Source organism: Schistocerca americana, chromosome 3, assembly GCF_021461395.2.
Source record: "Schistocerca americana isolate TAMUIC-IGC-003095 chromosome 3, iqSchAmer2.1, whole genome shotgun sequence".
Lineage (NCBI taxonomy): Eukaryota > Metazoa > Arthropoda > Insecta > Orthoptera > Acrididae > Schistocerca > Schistocerca americana.
The window spans coordinates 806,416,434-806,439,553 of NC_060121.1; positions in this window are offsets into that span (position 1 = coordinate 806,416,434).

Genomic DNA, 23,120 nt, shown 5'->3' on the forward strand with positions numbered 1-23,120 from the left:
TGAAATTGGAATCAGTGCTAGTTACCCAGTTAGCAGACCCCTGACCTACTCGGCGAAACCCGAAAAACTGCGACACTACGAATCAAGTCGATAAAACTGCAACCTACACGGTCGCAGAACCGTCTGATCCTCTAGTTCACACCCTCTTCTCGGTGCTATACCAAATGTCTGTAATCTGTCCTGAAAGTTCTCTCTGAATAAATAAAAACAAGACTGAAATACTGTTTCTGATTGTAGGATCTGAGCTGTAATAATAAATGAACTGTCGTAATATGAAGGCAAAGCTGCATTGTAATAATAATTAATTGTGGTAATGTAAAGTGAAGTGTTTCGTACTGTAAGCGTAAACAATCTGACTGCAAGAATTTTGAACAGTATAAACTGCCTAAATAAAGAACTTTGACATAAAACCTACGATAAGTAGTTTTGCAAAACTGATCTGAATGACATAAGTCGGCCCCGACTGAATAAAAAAAAAAAACCTCAAAATATTTAATCCTTACCTCTATTCTGCGCATTTCTGAATAACGCGTTGTAGTACTTCTCTGTCTTGTGCGCCGCTATGCTACAGCTGCAAATTACTATATCTATTCAGAGATTCTCGTGAGGTGCCATTAGTTCTCTGTTAGTTGCAAATCCAAGTATGCTTTTGGAAAAACCATGATCAATTAAAAATTGTAAGAGAAAGGTAAGTGAAAAATGAAATATGGGCATAGACGACAACACTACGATGCTTTTTTATTTTTATTTATTTATTTTTTTTTTTTCATACAGCGAAAAGCTGCTCAAGGCTGATTTTAAATTTAATGAATGTCTTAATATCCAAACAATACACTTTCCCATCCTTCAAATCTCGCATCTCTAAGTACAATAACCAAGTTAGTCCAATGGTGCAGCAATAATGAAAAAAGTAACATCTATATAATATTTACCTCTGACATTCCAGTCCTGGTATACACTTTGTTTCATTAAACTGCCTCCTTCTTCACAAATCGGTTCCACTTACAATCTTGATATAATCATGTTCATTAAACACATTGATAAATTGAGAGTTTACATTTGAAACGTAACGTTACCACTGCTTCCTCATTCTAACACAGCTTAACATTATCTGCTCACTGAGCCTTCGCGCACACCAAAGACAATAAGCCAACTTCTGCGATGCAGCTTTACAACGTCGCTGCTCCCTCACAGTCGATTCAGATAACAAAATTGTGCATGACGCCCATCAGTACTATTTACGATGCTACAGGTGGTTAGCTCTGCCTTCATCTCGTAAGAAAGACTGGCAATCTTTACCACTTCAGCTAGCCGCCTGAAAGTAGAAACAATCTCTTCCGATCGAAAGTGACACGCGTCTTGAGTACCGAAATGTGCACCACCTGCAGTTGCCTGCATCCTGTGCTCTTCATGGCATCTGGAAGCCCTCTTTCAACATCTGGAATGACCCCTCCAGGTATGCACACAGAGTGGACGCTGGATTTTTTCCTGTGCTTGGCGGCCATATCCCTAAAGGGCCCCCAATACGCAATAACATTGGTGCCCTCAGCTGCAGTTAATTCACCCTTCGTGAACTCCCAGATCTTGCGGGCTGAGAGGTTTCCTCTGGAACACGGACAGCATCTACATCTGGCTCAGGGTCTTTGCCAGTCACAGGCCAGATAGCGCCCGAAACCAGATCTTCAGGCGAACTGAGGAGGCCCTTCAGTCAGCTCCATAGAAAGTCTTTCACTGTCTGCCACACCTTGATATGACCTTCCATTCGATTACTGGTGAGGGGTCATCCTCAGTGTGGGTAGTAACCCCGACAGTCACAGTACTGGACCGATCAGGAGACGCGAGGGACGTACTGGAGATGCATTTCATCTACATGTAGTCAACTGTGGCTACTACAAACACGAATATGTTAGGAATCTAAGAAGTTAGACTAAAATGCAGACAGTAAATAAAAATATAAGTCGACTCTAATTATTAGAAGCTTGTCACAACCTATAAACGAAACATTGTGCTCTGATGTGCTGCCGCATGAGCGATAGCTCTTTTTCTCCGTGAGCCACTTTTGACGAAATGAAGTAAAATCTATATGTCGCCCCAAGCTACATTCAAGTTACCTGTGATGAATCTGTGAAAAGTCGGCTAATAGTTTTGGAGATTAGCGTTGTTCCAAATTAACGAAATTTGTAGCCTATCTCCGATATAATTCAGTCCGAACATTGAGCAGGCAGTAAAGGAAAGCAAAGAAAGATTTGGAGTAGAAATTAAAAACCACGGAGAAGAAATAAAAACTTTGAGGTTTGCCAATGAGATCGTAAATCTCTGAGAGAGAGCAAAGAACCTGAAAGAGCAGTTGAACGGAATGCATAGTGTCTTTAAAGGAGGATTTAAGATGAACATCAAACAGAAGCAAAATGAGAATACTGGAATGTAGTCTAATTAAATCAGGTGATGTTGAGGGAATTAGATTAGGAAATAAGACACTTAAAGTAGTAGATGAGTTTTGCTATTTGAGGAGCAAAATAACTGCTGATGGTCGAAGTAGAGAGGATATAAAATGTAGACTGGCAATGGCAAGGAAAGCGATTCTGAAGAAGAGAAATTTATTAACATGGAGTGTAGATTTAAGAGTCAGGGAGTCGTTTCTGAAAGTATTTGTATGGAGTGTAGCCATGTATGGAAGTGAAACATGGACGATAAATAGATTCTACAAGAAGAGAACAGAAGCTTTCGAAATGTGGTGCAACAGAAGAATGTTGTAAGATAGATGGGTAGATCACATATCTAATGAGGAGGTATGGAATAGATTTGGAGAGAAGAGAAATTTGTGCCACAACTTTACTAGAAGAAGGGATCGGCTGGTAGGGCATACTCTGAGGCAGCAAGGGATCACCAATTTAGTATTGGAGGGCAGCGTGGAGGGTAAAAATCGTGAAGGGAAACCAAGAGATGAATACACTAAACAGATTCAGAAGGATGTAGGTTGCAGTAGGTACTGGAAGATGAAGAAGCTTGCACAGGATAGAGTAGCATGGAAAGCTGCATCAAACCAGTCTCTGGACTGAAGACCACAACAACAACAACAACAACAACAACATCAATCACAAAAAGTTTTGATTTTTCCGTAACTTCATTACTCCTTTGAAGTTACCATATTTTTGTAAGTTTCAGTTACAATGCTCATACTGTACAAAATAAAAGAAAAATAAATAGGCCTGTGTATGTCCTAATTTAATTGTAACACATAGTTTGCTTACAAGCTTGCTACTCTTTTGTAGAATCTGGAATTTAATAAAAATGGCAAGGTAATGTTAATCAGAGCGCTGGGAGAAGTTGTGATCTAAATGACAATAGATTTATTCATCCTTAACATCACAAGACAAAAAAATGACTAAAGAAACGTCACAGTAACATTTTTATTTAACAAACGCTTTCACTAACATGGAGTCAATGGTGGACAAAGTGATCAGTTGGGGATCGACATACGAGATTAACCAGAACACTAATCGCTTTATCTGACTTCATACACGTGAATCCATGTTATGGCACAAAAACTACTTCACCATCAAGCATCTATACTCTACTATTCAAAAAAAGAAAAATGTGGTTCGAAAGAACAGGGTGTTGAGGAACATATAATGGAGCCCTACGCCATAGCGGCGAATACTTTACCCTTCTGCTGCTCAAGGAGGCACACCACGATGCGTTCAGATACTGAAGTCATGGACGGCTGCAATCTGTTATTAACAGTGCGCGCCCGAAAAATGCAAGTACACGGTCTCGCATTCGGTTAATTCGGAACGCAGGTACTTTCCTATGGGCCTCTGAAACCCCGGTGGATTCCAGTGTGCAGGTGGACCCTTCTGTTAGTCTGGAAAACCAGTTCGACTCCGTGCCACGACTATGTGTGACGGAATATGTCAAATGTTTAGACGGCCGACTCAAGACAAATACTTGTAGGTTCACCAACCCATCACTCGTGTGTATGGTGCTAGAAGCAGTACCTCTGCGGTTCAGATGGTGACTGGCACAGGCTCTAAATGGCACACTAGCAAAGGACACACGTCTCACCGTTTAGGTAGAGACCCGCAGTTCTTTACTAGCGAAGCGCCAGTACCATAGTAATCTTCTCTTTCTGTCAGCTTTCCTGCTCAGCTTGGTAGCAAAATCCCATTTACATCTTCGACTTCCCCCACTTTAGCACAAGCCAATCAGGAGATGGAGCACGGCATTCGAAACCCGGAGAGCGCCCCGTGCTCTGCATACACCAATTTGACCAATCAGAGACTTTAAAGTTAATTGGGAAAAAGAAAAAAAAGATTCAGCTTTGCGACCTCTTTCCCATGCATTTATGCCATGTCTTTTGCCATCAACATGACCAGGCTGGAACCACACCCCTCCATAAAAAGCTGTTGTGTCCATTTTGAAGTTTCCAAAGAACGACCATAACCTCGCTAAAAGCCTTGTGCTTTCACAAATATGTTTTGGAACAGAGTCTGGACGTCTGGTAGCCAGTGACCCGTCCCACGGAAATTTGCAGAACGCTCACAGTTATCTTGTCAGCTTCCTGCCTAACAAGGGCCCATCCTCTGCTTTATTGCCAGTCTACAATGCGCTGGCCATTGCAGCAGAGACTTCTCAGCGCTAGTCAGTCTACCTGGACGTGGCTGCCTATTGACCGGCGCCAACCAACATATCTGCACAATGAGACTGCGGAACTCGGCCGTTTGGAAATGTTTCCACCCAGGTTCCGCAGAAAAAACGTGCTTCCCTCGGCCCACCATTGCCGTGCTTTTACTGCAGTCATTTAAATCGGCACCCTATTCTTTTGAACACAGATAAAGCTTACTGTTATTCCTTCCATAGAGCACACAAGCAAGAGCATTAACTACTGCCCACCAATTCATCATGATGTATGAAGTCAAAATGCAATAAAGATCATATTCCCTAAGAACATGAAGTGGCATAACACTGAATCAGAAGTGAGAGTGCACTGGAATCTCTCATGCTTGCATGTAATATTTGAAACAATGTTCTTTCAATGTCTTCATTACTGAAATACCTTCCACATTCTGGAACGATGTGTTCTAAGTCAAAAATCTACTGTACATATGATACTGATGTTTAATTTTCAATGTTTGTATCTTGGAAATGCTATGAAACTGGACTGTGATGTTTTTTTAGGGACAGTTTCACTGGAGTAAGGAAAATTAAACTATTAATAAGAAAAACTAAAGAATAAATACAGATGAAAATTTCTTACTTCATCGAAATTTCCTGTCACAATGAGATGTAACTACTTACCAGACAACTGAGTTCTAATTACTCAACTCGTTGACTACATATAATACAATTTATTTTACAATTTCAACTTACATTCCTGAAAACAGAGGGGCTTCACTATATTTTGGTGTCTGACAAACCACGACTATGAAACCCGCATCTGTCTTCATCCAAAATCAAATCTGGCGTTGACTACAATAACACCACTACACATTGAAACTTCCTGGCAGATTAAAATGTGTGCTGGACCAAAACTCGAACTCAGGAACGTTGCCTTTCCCAGACAAGTGCTCTACCAGATGAGCTACCGAAGCATGACTCACGACCCATCCTCACAGCTTTACTTCCGGCAGTACCTTGTCTCCTACCTTCCAAACTTCACAGAAGCTCTCCCCCGAAACTTGCAGAATTAGCTCTCCTGGAAGAAAGGCTATTGCGGAGGCATGGCTTTGCCACAGCCTGGGGGATGTTTCCCGAAAGAGATTTTCACTTTGTGGAGGCAAAGGTCCCGAGTTCGAGTCTCGGTCCAGCACACAATTTTAATCTGCCAGGAAGTTTCATTACAGCGCACTCTGCTGCAAACAATGTGTTGTATTTTCGACATACCTAATTAAAATTTCTAAATGTTCATTATTACTGTACTTGGTAGTAGAACTAATTTTTGTTTCGTGTCTTAAAATTTATTTTACGTGGATATTTTTTTGCTTCTTATTTTACTGTTTCACGATCACGTATTTAACAGTCTAACAATAATGAGGAATATTCTTCCCCTCTCAGAAAGAAAATTTCTCAGAAATGTCGTTCGATGTGCTCCGACTTTATTTCCTGATTCTTACGCCATCACAAGATCATTTGGGGCTTCAAAAAGAGATTCTCGGATCCTCGGTCCAAATTCTCCATTTATTTCTTCTAGAACTATGAAAAGGAGGGGGGCGGTGGTGTTCAGTGTGAAAAAACCGTTTTAATCGTCGTACCCGAGGACAAAAACCTTGTTCATCTAGTAATCCCAAAAGGCTCGACAAGACAGGTACAGTCATACTCAAAAGTATCCGAACGACCTGAATTGCATTTCGCCTGATTCGCATGCAACCGGCATAACGCAGCTGTCTAGCAAGTCCTCTAATCGCTCCTTGGTACAGTCGTTTGACTATTGAAAATGGTTCCAACAAGCCACCACTAGAAAACACTACTCTATCGCAGTAACTCATGATGTAAAGTAATACCACGATGCTACAAATATCAGGGAACACCTTATCACATTATTACGACAGATAGGTAATGCACGTAGTAAGTTCGTCGTATTCATGATTTCCTCTTCAAAGTAACATACAGTACTTATTGTTTAACACAAGATGATATTAAAAATTTAAGTTATCCGCGAGCAGCTAGTTGAGAATATGTATGAACTTCAAATGACACGACGAATCGTCTCGTTCTGCATATGGATTCAAACCCAGGTCAGGCAGACGAAGCAAAGATTTCGCGACTGACGCAAACTAACAGTCATTCCTGATTAGGCATACAGAGAGTGATATACCTCGATTTTAGACAGTATCAGTTAGCAAATATCAACTTAAAATTACATAACACAAACATTTTTAACGGACGCGAATTCCTCCCCAGCATCTCTTGTCCCTGTTAACGAACTACGGGAGATGTTAAATATTGCTTCTTCACAAGTAACATACTTGAAATGCCGTGAGGTAAAGCTTTGTGTTGTACAGGGATTCGAACCCAGAACCTAATCGGATTGATATCGAAACACAACCAACTGTGACATATCGGATTTCCTTGCCAGTAGCTAGATGTTTTAACTGAAATGACGAGAAGAAACATTAATTTTTTCCTTCCCAGGACTCCAACCCGGCACCTACCGCTGTTATATTCTAGAGTCGGATGCGAGTTTTGCAACTGTGAAATACTTTCTTGCATTATAGAAGCGAATGTTAAATTTGAATTAATACTGCGAAAATTTTGTACTTGGATAGCTTAGAATAAAAATCTTCCTGTTTATTTCAAAGGAAAACAATCGATTATCTAAAAAATTTTCTGTCATACACAACTTGAAACAGGTCATGTCGATCAAATCGTATGGAAGAACTGACAGCGACGTATATCGGAAGGCAGTAAGATCTCTTGCCTTTTGGTTTGGCGGTACTCGACAGCCATTTCTAGGCGCAAGTAAATGAAGAAAGGCAGTGCGTTTTTGTTATCTAGTAACGTCTTCTTCAATTACTTTAGTTTTAATGTAATCTACGAGTAATTGCTGACAGGGAAAGAACCTGTTCTTGGGAAACTACTTCTATATTGACCAAAAGGCATTCAATGATCTTCAAGCACGTGTGTTCCAGCAGCGGTATGAATAAAATGATAGTAATAATGACGGTAATAATCGAATTATCCGGTAACTTCACACTTCTCAGAGGATTTTCTCGAACTAAGAAATTTGCTCAATTTGTGAAAATTCAAAATGGCTTTTCTTCCAGCCTATGATGCCTAGAAGAGTCTTTACATCCTGCTGACATGAGAATAGCGTAATCTCCGCGTCAGAAGCTTACTTCTACTTAACCATTTAATAGACTCGCATTTTTTCCACCGTGACTAATTGTGTAAGCTAAGCACATCATTCGTTTCAGCACACTCTTGAGGCTGGGAAATGTGGCCATAATGGTCTGGTGGAACGAATTATCACAGGTATACTGCGTGGGCTCAGATATTTACTTTTAAGAGGCAGAAACAGATATATTTTACGTCTGGTAACCTCAAGAGAAAGACGTTATAATCCATAATCCGCATTAAACATCACGTTCCTTCATTACCAACTGGGCAGAGCCGGTTTACGTTGGGATATGACATTGCGGAAGTCATAGCAAACAGAAATACAGTCGCCAGTAAACTCACTTACATTAGAAAATTTTATTTTATTTGATGAACCGATAGCCATTTAAAGGAACAGGTCTCTTATTTTACTTGTACTTGATTGAACTAGAGACGTTGAAAAATTTGGTGCTAGACTGCGATTCGAATTCGTATCTCCTCTTTCGAGGATGTGAATCTCTCAGAACAGTATAGTTCAATCAATTCGTTCCTTTTAGCAAGACTGAAATCTTCTCTAGGTCTCCTTCAAAGGATCCAGTACAAAATATTCATAATTTCATTTCAAGCCCTATCAAGTGCACACCCACCTGCTAGTGAAAATTAACGTGCATTTTTAATGTCTGTTCATGTGTTGCCAACAATCGCAATAGGTGTCGTTACTTCTGGTCAAACACGCACACATCTTACTGTTGGTGAGTAAGCAACTGATACTTAAGCTATATTCGTGGATGCACCGTAGGTGTGCAGTTGGATTGTCGCTAAGGCACAAAACTTTGTATCCTTATTTTAGATTCAAACACCTAGCAGCTCGTAAGAAAAACCAATAGCTAACATTTGATTTTTCTTAGTTAACAATACGATTACGTGTTGGGTTCGTATCTCCGTCACAGAACTTCACATCTTGCGCTTCATCTTTAAATGCATGCACACTTTGTTACTTCAGAATGGAGGTATATCAGACATCTTTCGTGGTTAGCGAACATGGACGAAAGGGTCTTGGTAGGGGTCCCTGTTTATTACAAAAATTGTCGTCTTTTATTTTCAAGTTTAGATTTGGTTACTGGTATTGGCAAAAATTTCGGTAATTCATGACTCTTCATGGCTAGTCATCAATATGATGTGATTAGATTAGATTAGATTAATTCTTGCTCCATAGATCATGAATACGACATTTCGTAATGATGTGGAACGTGTCATTTTAAATGAAAGATTTCTTTACATATCATGATTCAATTTCTTTACAACAATTTTTTACACATACACTCTCTCTCTCATTATTTTTTATTTTTCTCTCTCCCTCTCTCTCTCTCTCTCTCTCTCTCTCTCTCTCTCTCTCTCTCTCTGTCACACACACACAAACACATTTTTTTTTTATTTGTTTGTTGTGCTCGACTATCGGCGAGGCACGAAAACGCCTGTGAATGAGTTTCTTAGTTTTGAGTACACTTGCGAAAGAAATATAAAAACAACTATGAGGGTTACTGACTTATGATGCTTAGTTTGCAGTCAATTCTGAGTATTTTTAGTAACTACGCTCCAGTCCCTAAAATGCGAATCAGTCGCATTACGTATTCCAGGCCGTAGCAGCTGCGACTTGGAGACACCAGCTATGGTCACTTCCCAGCCCGCTGTAGGATCACATCGGTTCGTCTTCTTCCTGCTGGTACTGTAACAGAGATTTGGCAACAAGGCAACGTATGTTTGGCAACTCTGTGATCGTCGAGTTACTTCATTGTGTGCACGGAATTAAGCCTCAAAGTTCACTTGATTTTACCTGTCATTTCCATTGATTAATCTCAGTTATTATTGCTTGAGGTGTAAGAAAAGATTGTAAACTTACGGTATTCAGCCCACGAAAGTCGTTGCAGGTGGAAATCGCATCTAATCTCGTCCTTTAAATAGCGGTTTATGTGTTCTAGCCACTATTGCCCTCGTAAGAGGTAGCTTGAACACATACATGTTCGCCAGCTCTGTGGTAACGTACTGAGTTATGAAAAAGTTTTCTTTTACGGTTTGCAGTTCCAGTCTCGCTGACTTCAACGTTTTTACCCCTTCTGTAAAAGAGCTACAAGCAGTCAGATCAAACATCAACAAGGAAATCGCAAGAAAATACTTTCGGCTCATAGTGCAATGGTGAAAAACTTACAATGCTACACAACAGGTAACGCCTCTTTCCGCTGCTGACAAGCAAATTTTGGGTTTCTAGAAATACATAACTACATTTATGAAATGCCACATTTGCATACCTCTTGAGTATGACACAGCATACCAATTAAACGCAGACCCAATCAAAATCTAAGTGAGTAGTATTTTACTAATTCGTGTCGATAGAGGCATGCTTGTGTACAGATACTCAGTTTTATTAAAACAGACTTTCGTCGTAAGGTAATCGTGGGTGGTTTTATTTCATTTCTTATAATACAGTTTATAGTTTTCCTAAGATTTGCTTAAGTGTTATTCAAACAATAGTAAACATGAGAGCGAAATTAATCATCAACGACACATGCGAATTCCCTGATGTTACCTATAACAGTCTGGCGGTGCACATGCAGTTTATTGATTACATGCATGTAGAAAACTTATACTGAGTTAAAGCGGTCAAACAATGTTTGAAGAAGAATAAAATGCCACTACCACACGACAGCTAATGTAGAAAATACTTTTCAGACGTATTTGGGCACGATGCGCTCTCCCCATACATAATACAAAAGCTTCGAAATGCATCTGCTGCCTGGCTGTCTATTAAACCTGAAAAGAAGAAAATGTCACAGCAGTTACCCCTTTTTCCACATGCGACTCTTTTGGGTTGAGAAGTGAAGCGAATTATGATCAAAGTTCCATTAGATTTGTAACTTCAGCAGACAGCAGAACTGCGTTTTGAAAAAATTTAGTAGTAAATGTATGCCAAATGTATGCGACATCTTACCTATGGTGCATGACACTTACCATTACGCTACTAGCTGACACACAGCTCCAACAGCTCCAGAGCTGAAGAACAATTCCTCCAGAACTTCTGCATACCACAGCGCTGCGAGATAATGCAAATGGCCGGGTTTAGACTTCCGACAATGAGAGAAACAGTTACAGCTTTTCTTTTGCGCTGCACGACGTTTTTTACAAACAGATAGCGCAACAGAATAACTCAAGTGGAAAGGAACACTTCCTATTTAAATTTCTGCATCCTACACTGTTGGCAGTTCTGTGTAGGTGGCAGTTACGTGATTTTATTTCGGTGATTACAAAATAGAGTCGAATGTATGCACTGGGTAGCCGAGGCAGCTAGTTCAGTGTTGTTTGGTCAACCAAGTAAATGAATTTACCGAACATGCTGCAATTTACTACAGGGAGCCCGTGTGTCAGAATTCTCATCCAGTGTGGCGCAACGGCATTACAGTAGAAAAATGAGTCACAGAAAAGAGGGTTTGGTGGTCTGTTGGACTGATGGTAGGTTCTTATACCTATGGTCTGGGTTCGATTCCCACTTCTGTCAATGATCTTAGATAGGGAGAGAAAGATTCCATTCTCTTCTGACTACACCAAGTGAAGAAGATATAATGGCAGTGTGGTCTGAAATTCACATTAAAGATGGTATCCCTTCTCTGCCAAGTAGACGTTAGGTTGAACCACAATAAAGTCTGGAGTGGCGACATGTAGAATCTCTATCACCAGTAACCTTTCTTATACTAGTTATTTATTTCTAGTGACGAAACAAACGCTATGTAGAGTCACAGGACACTTATTCCATCTTTTATCTGAGCTTCTGTATGTCGATAAAATTGGTTCTGAACTGAGAATGCAACTCAGACCGCCCTTAACGCGGAATTTGATCCCTTCGTGGCAATACAGCGCGGCTACAATTTGTTGTTTGTCAAAACTGCAGATTCCTCAACATCTCCACATATTACGTGTGAATGGGTTCGAATCCTGGCCCGTCACTAAAGATTTCATTATGTATTATCAAGCTCTAGCATGAGAACACCTATCTGCTGGTGGACAATAATTTTGATTTTTAATGTTTTTTCATTCTTTGTCAACACTAAAGATATCTGACGTTTTTGACTCCCAGTGGGACACAGAACTATTTGCGAGATAACTGTAAGTTCAAGATGTTATTCCGAGCTCCTGGTGGAGAAAAATTCAGTAGCTGACGTCTCTTTGTGTGTAGTCAACAACGATATGTGTTGGGCTCTATTCCCAGTGAGCACTGAACTCTTCGTCGTACTATTTCTAGTTCAAACATGCTCACATGTCGCTGCTGGTGCAACAAACCCATATTTAACGTTCGTTTTCTCTAGAATATAACAGCGATAGGTGCCGGGTTGGAGTCCTGGGAAGGAAAAAATTAATGTTTCTTCTCGTCATTTCAGTTAAAACATCTAGCTACTGGCAAGGAAATCCGATATGTCACAGTTGGTTGTGTTTCGATATCAATCCGATTAGGTTCTGGGTTCGAATCCCTGTACATCACAAAGCTTTACCTCACGGCATTTCAAGTATGTTACTTGTGAAGAAGCAATATTTAACATCTCCCGTAGTTCGTTAACAGGGACAAGAGATGCTGGGGAGGAATTCGCGTCCGTTAAAAATGATTGTGTTATGTAATTTTAAGTTGATATTTGCTAACTGATACTGTCTAAAATCGAGGTATATCACTCTCTGTATGCCTAATCAGGAATGACTGTTAGTTTGCGTCAGTCGCGAAATCTTTGCTTAGTCTGCCTGACCTGGGTTTGAATCCATATGCAGAACGAGACGATTCGTCGTGTCATTTGAAGTTCATACATATTCTCAACTAGCTGCTCGTGGATAACTTAAATTTTTAATATCATTTTGTGTTAAATAATAAGTACTGTATGTTACTTTGAAGAGGAAATCATGAATATGACGAACTTACTGCGTGCATTACCTACCTGTCTTAATAATGAGAGTGGTAACATTTCAGATATGTCATATATTGTATTAAATGTGAGCTTAAAGCCTTAAGGACAGTCTTATCTGTGATAAGGTGTTCCCTGATATTTGTAGCATCGTGGTATTACTTTACATCATGAGTTACTGCGATACACAGCAGTGTTTTCTAGTAGTGACTTCTTGGAACCATTTTCAATAGTCAAACGACTGTACCAAGGAGCGATTAGAGGACTTGCTAGACAGCTGCGTTATGCCGGTTGCATGCGAATCAGGGGAAATGCGATTCAGGTCGTTCGGATACTTTTGAGTATGACTGTACATACACTCCTGGAAACTGAAATAAGAACACCGTGAATTCATTGTCCCAGGAAGGGGAAACTTTATTGACACATTCCTGGAGTCAGATACATCACATGATCACACTGACAGAACCACAGGCACATAGACACAGGCAACAGAGCATGCACAATGTCGGCACTAGTACAGTGTATATCCACCTTTCGCAGCAATGCAGGCTGCTATTCTCCCATGGAGACGATCGTAGAGATGCTGGATGTAGTCCTGTGGAACGGCTTGCCATGCCATTTCCACCTGGCGCCTCAGTTGTACCAGCGTTCGTGCTGGACGTGCAGACCGCGTGAGACGACGCTTCATCCAGTCCCAAGCATGCTCAATGGGGGACAGATCCGGAGATCTTGCTGGCCAGGGTAGTAGACTTACACCTTCTAGAGCACGTTGGGTGGCACGGGAACATGCGGACGTGCATTGTCCTGTTGGAACAGCAAGTTCCCTTGCCGGTCTAGGAATGGTAGAACGATGGGTTCGATTACGGTTTGGATGTACCGTGCACTATTCAGTGTCCCCTCGACGATCATCAGTGGTGTACGGCCAGTGTAGGAGATCGCTCCCCACACCATGATGCCGGGTGTTGGCCCTGTGTGCCTCGGTCGTATGCAGTCCTGATTGTGGCGCTCACTTGCACGGCCTGTGTGCCTCGGTCGTATGCAGTCCTGATTGTGGCGCTCACTTGCACGGCGCCAAACACTCATACGACCATCATTGGCACCAAGGCAGAAGCGACTCTCATCGCTGAAGACGACACGTCTCCATTCGTCCCTCCATTCACGCCTGTCGCGACACCACTGGAGGCGGGCTGCACGATGTTGGGGCGTGAGCGGAAGACGGCCTAACGGTGTGCGGGACCGTAGCCCAGCTTCATGGAGTCGGTTGCGAATGGTCCTCGCCGATACCCCAGGAGCAACAGTGTTCCTAATTTGCTGGGAAGTGGCGGTGCGGTCCCCTACGGCACTGCGTAGGATCCTACGGTCTTGGCGTGCATCCGTGCGTCGCTGCGGTCCGGTCCCAGGTCGACGGGCACGTGCACCTTCCGCCGACCACTGGCGACAACATCGATGTACTGTGGAGACCTCACGCCCCACGTGTTGAGCAATTCGGCGGTACGTCCACCCGGCCTCCCGCATGCCCACTATACGCCCTCGCTCAAAGTCCGTCAACTGCACATACGGTTCACGTCAACGCTGTCGCGGCATGCTACCAGTGTTAAAGACTGCGATGGAGCTCCGTATGCTACGGCAAACTGGCTGACACTGACGGCGGCGGTGCACAAATGCTGCGCAGCTAGTGCCATTCGACGGCCAACACCGCGGTTCCTGGTGTGTCCACTGTGCCGTGCGTGTGATCAATGCTTGTACAGCCCTCTCGCAGTGTCCGGAGCAAGTATGGTGGGTCTGACACACCGGTGTCAATGTGTTCTTTTTTCCATTTCCAGGAGTGTATGTTGGATGTATACACGTTTTGATGTCAAAAGAATTTTGTGAGAAGATTTGTTGGTCTATTTCTGTTGAATGATTATGAAGTCAGTCTTCACTTGAGGAACAGTATACTCTAGCTGCAGTCACTAGTATATAGTCAATTCTCGTCGAAAAAGTTTTTCAGTCTAGCAATATACGTCTGGTAGAATTTAGGATATACACAGGGTCACCCACCACAATTTAAAATCCCGCTGAATTTCATTTTGTTTTATATTGTGCAGCCCTTCGTGTGTTTTATGCGAAACAAATACTTCATTTTATGTAGATGGAGTGAAAATACGTTATATTAAGCATTTATTTAGAGATGATCATCATTGCATTGACTTTACAATAACAAAATACACTAATACATGAATGTAAAAAGTAAAATGACAATTTAAAATACAAAAGAAAAATAAGTTAAGTAAATAATTAGAATAAAAATGAATGTAAGATATTTTAACTGTCCGCAGCTCGTGGTCGTGCAGTAGCGTTCTCGCTTCCCGCTCCCGGGGTCCTGGGTTCGATTCCCGCCGGGGTCAGGGATTTTCTCAGCCTCGTGATGACTGGGTGTTGTGTGATGTCCTTAGGTTAGTTAGGTTTAAGTAGTCCTAAGTTCTAGGCACTGATGACCATAGATGTTAAGTCCCATAGTTCCCAGAGCCATTTGAGCCATATTTTAACTAGATATGTCGAAAATACTCTGAGAGTACATGGTCAACAACTTACTTCCCAGGAAAGGTATTTCAGAAATCGGCTTTATTACACACTGATGATGTGGGATAAAAACTTCTTTAACTTTTCTTGTAACAAAAGTTTTAATTTTTCAAAATTAATAAATAGTGACAGAATATTTGGAAACATTTCAGATTTTTAGAAACGTTTATTACACAGTTTTCAAGAAAATTAAATACGTTTCAGCTTCTATATGAAGTGCATCTTTTTGCATATTATGATTTCGAAGATATTCCCTCTAAACCTAATATGGAAATGTACCTTTCAGGATGTGCTTTATTCCTTAAAAGTTGGGCAAAAACGAAAGAATATGTATTGCATTATTTCGACCTCTCTACGCAACAATCAAGATTGTTCATTTACATCTGGGAAAGAGCTGTAAAATTTCAGTCCGTTTGTGTGAAACCAGTCACTATCTTCCACAAAAACATCATTTACTATTTTACCTATTGATGCTTCTAAACTCAGCTTCACAACCATGTTTATATCAGCCTCAAGCAGTATTAATTCCGCCTCCAGATTGAAATAAAACTGCAGATCATTAACAGAAAACAAGAATAGTGGTGGTCCAGTTGTTTGACACTGTGAAATTCACATTGTAGTTTCTCCCCATACAGATGATGTGGTGTCCGTCTTTGTATTACCTGAACAACCTAGATTAACTTACAGTATCCTGCTTGTTAAATAAGAACTGAATGAGGCACTTCCATAAAACTTACCTTTTCCAACAGAATATTTTCATTGGCACAATCAAATGCCTTCGATGAAACACAGAAGATCCTAGCGTGATATATTAATCGCCTAAAGATTTTATTATGGATTTATATAAATAGCCTCCTCAGTAGAGTGGTACTTTTGAAATCCAAAGTGTGACTAGTGAGGTAGTACCCCATTACTACATAAGTGGTTAACACCAACAAAGTACATCACCTTCCCAAAAATGATGTAAGGTATTACCCTGGGCAGTAGTTACTGACGTCTGTGGAGATAGGTTTCTAGTAAAAAATGTTCAAATGTGCGTGAAATCTTATGGGACTTAACTCCTAAGGTCATCAGTCCCTAAGCTTACACACCACTTAACCTAAATTAGCGTAATGACAAACACACACACACCCATGCCCGAGGGAGGACTCGAACCTCCGACGGGACCAGCCTCACAGTCTATGACTGCAGCGCCCCTGACCACTCGGCTAATCCCGCGCGGCTCTTCTAGTAAAGAGGCCTAAAAATATCGTATTTCAATCTGTGTGGGAAAGCATCTTGAATTAATGATGTATTACATGGCAGACTAAAAAGAATGCGTATTATAGTGCCACAACTTTTTAGTGTATTATTGGAGATAATATTGACGCCTTATGAATTTGATGTTTTAGAGTCATGATATATCAGATGGGGACCAGGGCATAATTTTTCTTTCAATAAACGTCCTCTGTATCGGTTCTACGGTGTTGTTTGTCTCTTACAAGGGGAGGCCAAGATGTTGGGGTCACGGATTTGCTTCAAAGTGTACACTTTTAGTAGCTCATTAGAACAACATAATGTGAAAGTAGTAAGGTGCTCTACTCCGGCAGTTACTAGAAAATCGCGGGAGAAGTTGTACGTGTCTGTTATGCAACTGATGTATCTGTGTGAAGGTACGAGCTGGGAGAACTCACTATGGTCAAGTTATAGTGTCGCCTTGCGCGTCGAGCGAGCAGGTCGTAGTTAACTTCCACCTGTGCCGCAGCGCCGCTTGTGGCGAAGCTACTCAGTCTTGGTATATCGGCCAGAGTCACATCGTAGTTGCGTTGCGGAGTTTGTTGTCGTTTTTCTTTCGGCGGCGGTGTTTTCTGTCTGCGCCATGGTGTCTGCCGAGTCTCCTATTCCTCGTCGAGCTACTGGTCGTTTTAGTTTTGACAAGAGTACTTGTCGTGTTCAGGCCGGCTCTTCGGAAATTCACGATTGGTTGGCTGATGTTATCCGTGTTACACCTGATCAGATAGATTCTGCTTACTTTGATGCTGATTTGTATGCATTCTTTGTGAAGTTTTATGATTCCGTTCAAGTGGAACGGCTTCTATCTCGGGTAGGTTCTAAAGTGTTGTTTACACATGGAGATGGTTCCCTTAGTCAAGTCCCCCTTGAAAATGCGGCATTCGAGTATACTCCGAGTATACTTCCTCCTGAAGTGGACGATTCATTTTTTAAAACAGCGTTGCTTTCGTTTGGAGTAATACGGCGTATTCGATGGGAATGATGATCAGCACAACATCGCTTCCAGTGGTATAAGGGTATCCGGACTGTGGACATGTGCATTAAAAAGAATGTTCCTTCCCACTTAACTGTTTGTGGTTACCGGATCCATGTTACGTGTGCAGGGCAAGAAGGAACATGTTTTCTCTATAACGTAAGCGGTCATCTCAGATCTGAATGTCCGCGCCGTACTACTGTTTTGGCGTCTATTCTATCGATTTATCGCTTGCGCCTTCTCCCACGGCTACGCAGGGTCGGCCATGGTTAATCGGATTTGGCATTTTAATTTTTAAGGGGTGGCCGGATGCCCTTCCTGCCGCCACCTTGTACCCCAGGACGGAATTAGTGTACCCCAACTGTCTATGTCTAGTGGAATCCATGAAATAATGTGAATGTTTTCAGATGTCTTCGAACTGTGTAACTGAGGCGGAACGTGGGGACCAGCCCGGTATTCATCTAGCGGGATGTGGAAAACCACCTAAAAACCACATCCAGGCTGGCCGGCACACCGGCTCTCGTCGTCAATCCGCCGGGCGGATTCGATCTGGGGGCCGGCGCGCTTACCCGAGTCTTGGCTATCCTGGTGGGTCGTACTACTGTTTTGACGTCATCTTATCAAAAACGCCTTCCTTTAACATTAGCAAAGAGAGTGTCATCGCAGAAAGCTGTCAGTCAATGTCCAGCTTTAAGCGATGTAGGGCAACACTACCCCCTACTCCTCGCGAATTTCCACCGTTACCGGCGCGTCCCAGTGAGGCGTCTGTCCACGAGGGGACGACCGCTTCTGCAGCGCAAGTCAAACGCCGGCGGACTGAGGACGGTACAGATTTCGAGGACACCCAACTGCAGTCTCGTTCTTCTGATACGGCGTTGACAGATGGTGCACCTTCTGGCGGTAATGAGTTGTTTACTGACGTTAATTGTGATTCCAGTATTACCAGAGAAGACGCAGCTGCTTCTGTTGATGTTGAAATGTGTGTTGAATCTGCGTCCCCCACTTGACCCGTAGAAGCGACGGTTCCCGTGAGTTTAAATGTTCCCGCAGAGACGTTGCCTGCTGGCCAGTCTTTACAGCGTTCCCGTGAAATATCACCCCTCCTCTCCGCTGAGACGGTGGAGCAATAGGATTCTATGGGATCTCTTCCTGATGCTCAGGAGATGCCATCTGACACCGGCACTGCATTACCTGACTCTTCTGTACCTGATGTTGCTGTTAGTCGTTCTGAGTTGTGCTCCCCGATTTCCAATGAGTGCAGTGGCTAAAAAATGGCTCTGAGCACTATGCGACTTAACTTCTGAGGTTATCAGTCGCCTAGAACTTAGAACTAATTAAACCTAACTAACCTAAGGACATCACACACATCCATGCCCGAGGCAGGATTCGAACCTGCGACCATAGCGGTCGCTCGGCTCCAGACTGCAGCGCCTAGAACCGTAGGGCCACTCCGGCCGGCTGAGTGCAGTGGCGATGGCTCCTCAATCAAATCGGAGCTTGATGTGCCCCCAACCCTTCCACATCAAGAGTGTATGCTTTCACGGAGTGGTGTGAAACAGCGTTTACAACCAAAAAGAAAAACGAGGATTCCTCGGCTTCCGGTGGGGAGGAGTAGAATCATACCTTCTTTCCCCCGCATTCGGACGTTGAGGAGAGAAGGACGTGATGAGTGCTTTTTCCTTAGTGTTGTTTTATTGACCTTAACATGTGTTAACAGATGCAGGCATATATATTTCTAACCCTCAATGTTAATAGGATACGTTCTGAATCACGGCTTGCTGCGTTACGCCAGTTTATTTACGTTTCCGAAGCTGATATCGTGTGTTTACAAGAGGTATTATTTGATGTGTTTTGTCTTCCTGGATACTCTGTTTTTCAATGTCGCGCCTGAAAATTCTACAGGTGACGAACTTTGAAACGCTAGATGATGCTCACGGTATAGGCTGTAGGTTTTATGACCTCACCTTAATTGTTCTTTACGCTCCTTCTGAATCCGGTCGTTCATCCGATCACGAGCGGCTTTATAAGGAAGAAGTTTATTTACACCGACAGAACCCGCGCAAGGTTTTTTGGGGGGCGATTTCAACTGCGTCTTACGTCGTTTAGATCAGACCCAGAATTATACATATTGTCGTGAACTTATTGATATGGTGACGTCCTTGCACCTCCAAGGTGCAACTTGTAGTGGCCGTCCCTCTTCGCCAGATTAAGGGAAATGAGGCTATCAGCTTCCCTCTAAAATAGCCTCCGTCGCTACTGCAGTGGCAGAGTGGTGGAGTGGAGGGCTGGTACACGGAAGGTTGTCTATAGAATAACAAAGGGATGTCCACAGCGCTCGACCTGCTGACCAATATTCTGGCATAACGCAATCGATCCCTTGCTGAACACCCTGGACAGTGACGACAGGGTAAGAGGTGTGGTGGCTTACACAGATGGCCTGCTCGTAGTGGTGTCAGCCAACTCGAGAGCAGTACTAGAGACAAAAGGCACGCAACTGCTTCAGAAAATTAACAGTTGGTGCAAAGATATGAATTAAAAATAGCTCCCAACAAAACTGTATATTTACTGCTCAGAGGGACACTACAGAGGAATCCAGTTCTAAAATTAGACAACACTAGCATACAGAGGAAGCAAGCCACACTTTATCTCGGACAGCATCTAGACGAAAAACAGACTTTCAACCATCATATAAAATTGACAATTGACAAAGCCTCCAAAATTATGCACAAACTAGCAATACTAAAGACAACTCAGTACAAATTACCTATTAAGACGATAAGGACCTACCACATTGCGATATTTGAATCCATCCCATGCTTCGCCGCAACTGCTTGGGTTCACAGACTGAGCATACAGACTAACAAGACAATGCAAGAGGAGGTCAACGTAGTGTACTCTTGAGAATGAGCGGAGCCTTCAAGACCACGTCACTAGAGGCACTTTGTGTTGTGATGAGGACCTGCCCTATAGACATAAAATACGTTATATAGCTGCACTTTACTGGCTTAAGAGGGACAGGGTCGTTAAAGTCACCGAAATTAGGGGATCCAACATTATGAGCAAAACACAGATGAAACAATGGCGGATTCAAACATGGCAGAGAGGGTGGGATGCATCCGACAAGGGTCGCCGAGTACATTCTTTCTTTCCTGATGTAAACGAAAGACTACAACTGAAACATGTCTACCCAAGCCAGAGGATGGTCCATTTCCTGACAGGCCACGGGCTTTATCCGGTACATTAAAACCGTATGGGACTAACTAGAGATGAAGTATGCGTATGTGGATAAACTGGGACCCCAGAACATGTCGCACTGCTGTGCAACACGCTAGCACTAGTGAGACCTATACTGAATAACAATGACATCGCCAGAATAATTCGTAATCCCGATGATTGGAACACAACAAATAGCGTAGCTGATATTGTATCGAACTCTCTGCACGAAGAATCCATGCGTCAAAACCCATATGGAAGGAGGTGTAGACGAGCACAAAAAACACAACAAACCACATGGGAGGACACAAACACGACCACAGATTCGGAAACCGAGGAAGGAACACTAAGTATAAAGATGACTCTGAAGGGATCAACATGTAAGGGACCAAAATCAACAATGCATGACACTGCATGCCACAACACAGTCACAAACAACACAACAATCATAAAACAAATTAACACCGGCACCACATACTAAGACTGTAGTAATAAGGTAATGTCGCTTGGGAGGAGAAGGCTCGAAGAACTTTTATTCCGATGCTCCTCCTCGCCAGTGACATCATGCATAGTGTTTAAAGTATACTGCACACAAGCAGTAATGTACTGCTCGTCTTATTGTGTGCAGACAGAAGTATATTCTCTTCTCTATTCAAAGCTATAATCAATGAATCTTATATATCAGAAACATATTATGTTATTTAAGGAATAATACATTAAATTAGGAATGAACTATATTCTGTTTCAACTAACAAGTTACAAACATAAGTGTATTTCTCATGTGAAGCTAAAATTCATGTATTCCATGTATGAAGTGCTCAATCAGCATTTAATCTGTATAATCTGTATAAACAAACATTAGCACAAACCATTGCAGATGAAAATAACTCGAGGTTGTACCGAGACCTTATCTGAAATAGGTTGAAACAGGTCTTTATTAACCAACATGCTACTTAGACTGTATTACTCATCCAAATACAGCATATCACTTCCCTCTCTATATTACCAATTATTCTTAACCACGCTCATTGTGTTACATTTTCTTTTTTTTCTTTTTCTTTGACATTTGCATTATATATATTATATTCTCATCAACTAGGTAGCAACAAGTTATATGGAACCATTTTAACAATTGTTAAGCATTCAATTCGCTGTAAGCTCAGAGAAAACTTTATATATTATGTTCGTTATATTATTTAAAAAAAGCATTAACAACTGTATACCAATAAGTCTGTAACAATGACAAGTCTTTGCTATTAGATTCAGAAGAATCCAACCCACCTTACATTTCAAGGCGGTGGGTTACTCTGTACTGTTAATGAAATAAATAAATGAAATAAATCTCCAAGATGCTTGGGTTTGCGGATATCCCACATTGGTACAGTTTGCGTTTTTTACAGGTACTTCAAGTAGCCGACTGGCCCGCTTTTATTTATCTGCCCCCATATGTAGTCAGCTTCTATCGATTGATGTAATTCCTGCCCGTTTCACGAATCACTGTGCTGTTTCAATAGCTTTTAACCACGTCCAGCAGCAAGTCATCTTTCACTCCCTTTATGGAAGCTAAACTCCCTACATCTCACGGACCACTGTCTGGAAGGTATCATCGCAGACTCAGTCCTAGCCGCCTTATTCCTCACTTCTAGAATGGTGGGTTACCTTTGCTAAGCCACGGATTCGAAATATGAGTACAGTCAAGCATTTTAGCGCTGAGAAAGCGGCTGAAATAAGGGGAACTAGGGAATTTTATTATGCTGTCCTTCGCGATCTGTACGATAATGCTCGTGATGCCCCCTTGTAAGTCGGCGACGTCCACCGTGTGAAGCAAAACTTGTACATCTTAAACGTAGGCAAATGGATGGTGTCCGATTGAGTTACCAGCCTCGTTCAGTCGTACAGGATGAGTTGACCTCTCTCTATCATCTTCTTCGGCTTCACAAGCGATCTCAGAGGACGTGTCTTTCTATCATTCGTTCTCCAGATGGGCGTGAGTGGTCCTCCCAATCTGATATCATGCGTAAACTTTACCAGTACTTTTCCGTACTTTATACTGAAGTGGACTCAGACGGTCCACCGTCTGTTGATTTTACCTCCCTTCTTGATAGTGTTGTTACGCTAGCTCTCGGTGAAGAGTTTTTCTCTGTATTCCATCACGATGATATACTTAATATTGTGGCTCGTTCTCCCTCCCACATATCGCCTGGCTTCGATGGCCTCCCCAAAAAATTTTATATTCGATTTTCGCCCCTTATAGGAGATACGATAACGTCTGTGATGAATGAAGTATTCCACGGAGGCCTTCTCCCGCCCAGCTTTAAGGTTGCTAAAATTGTCCCGATCCCCAAAAA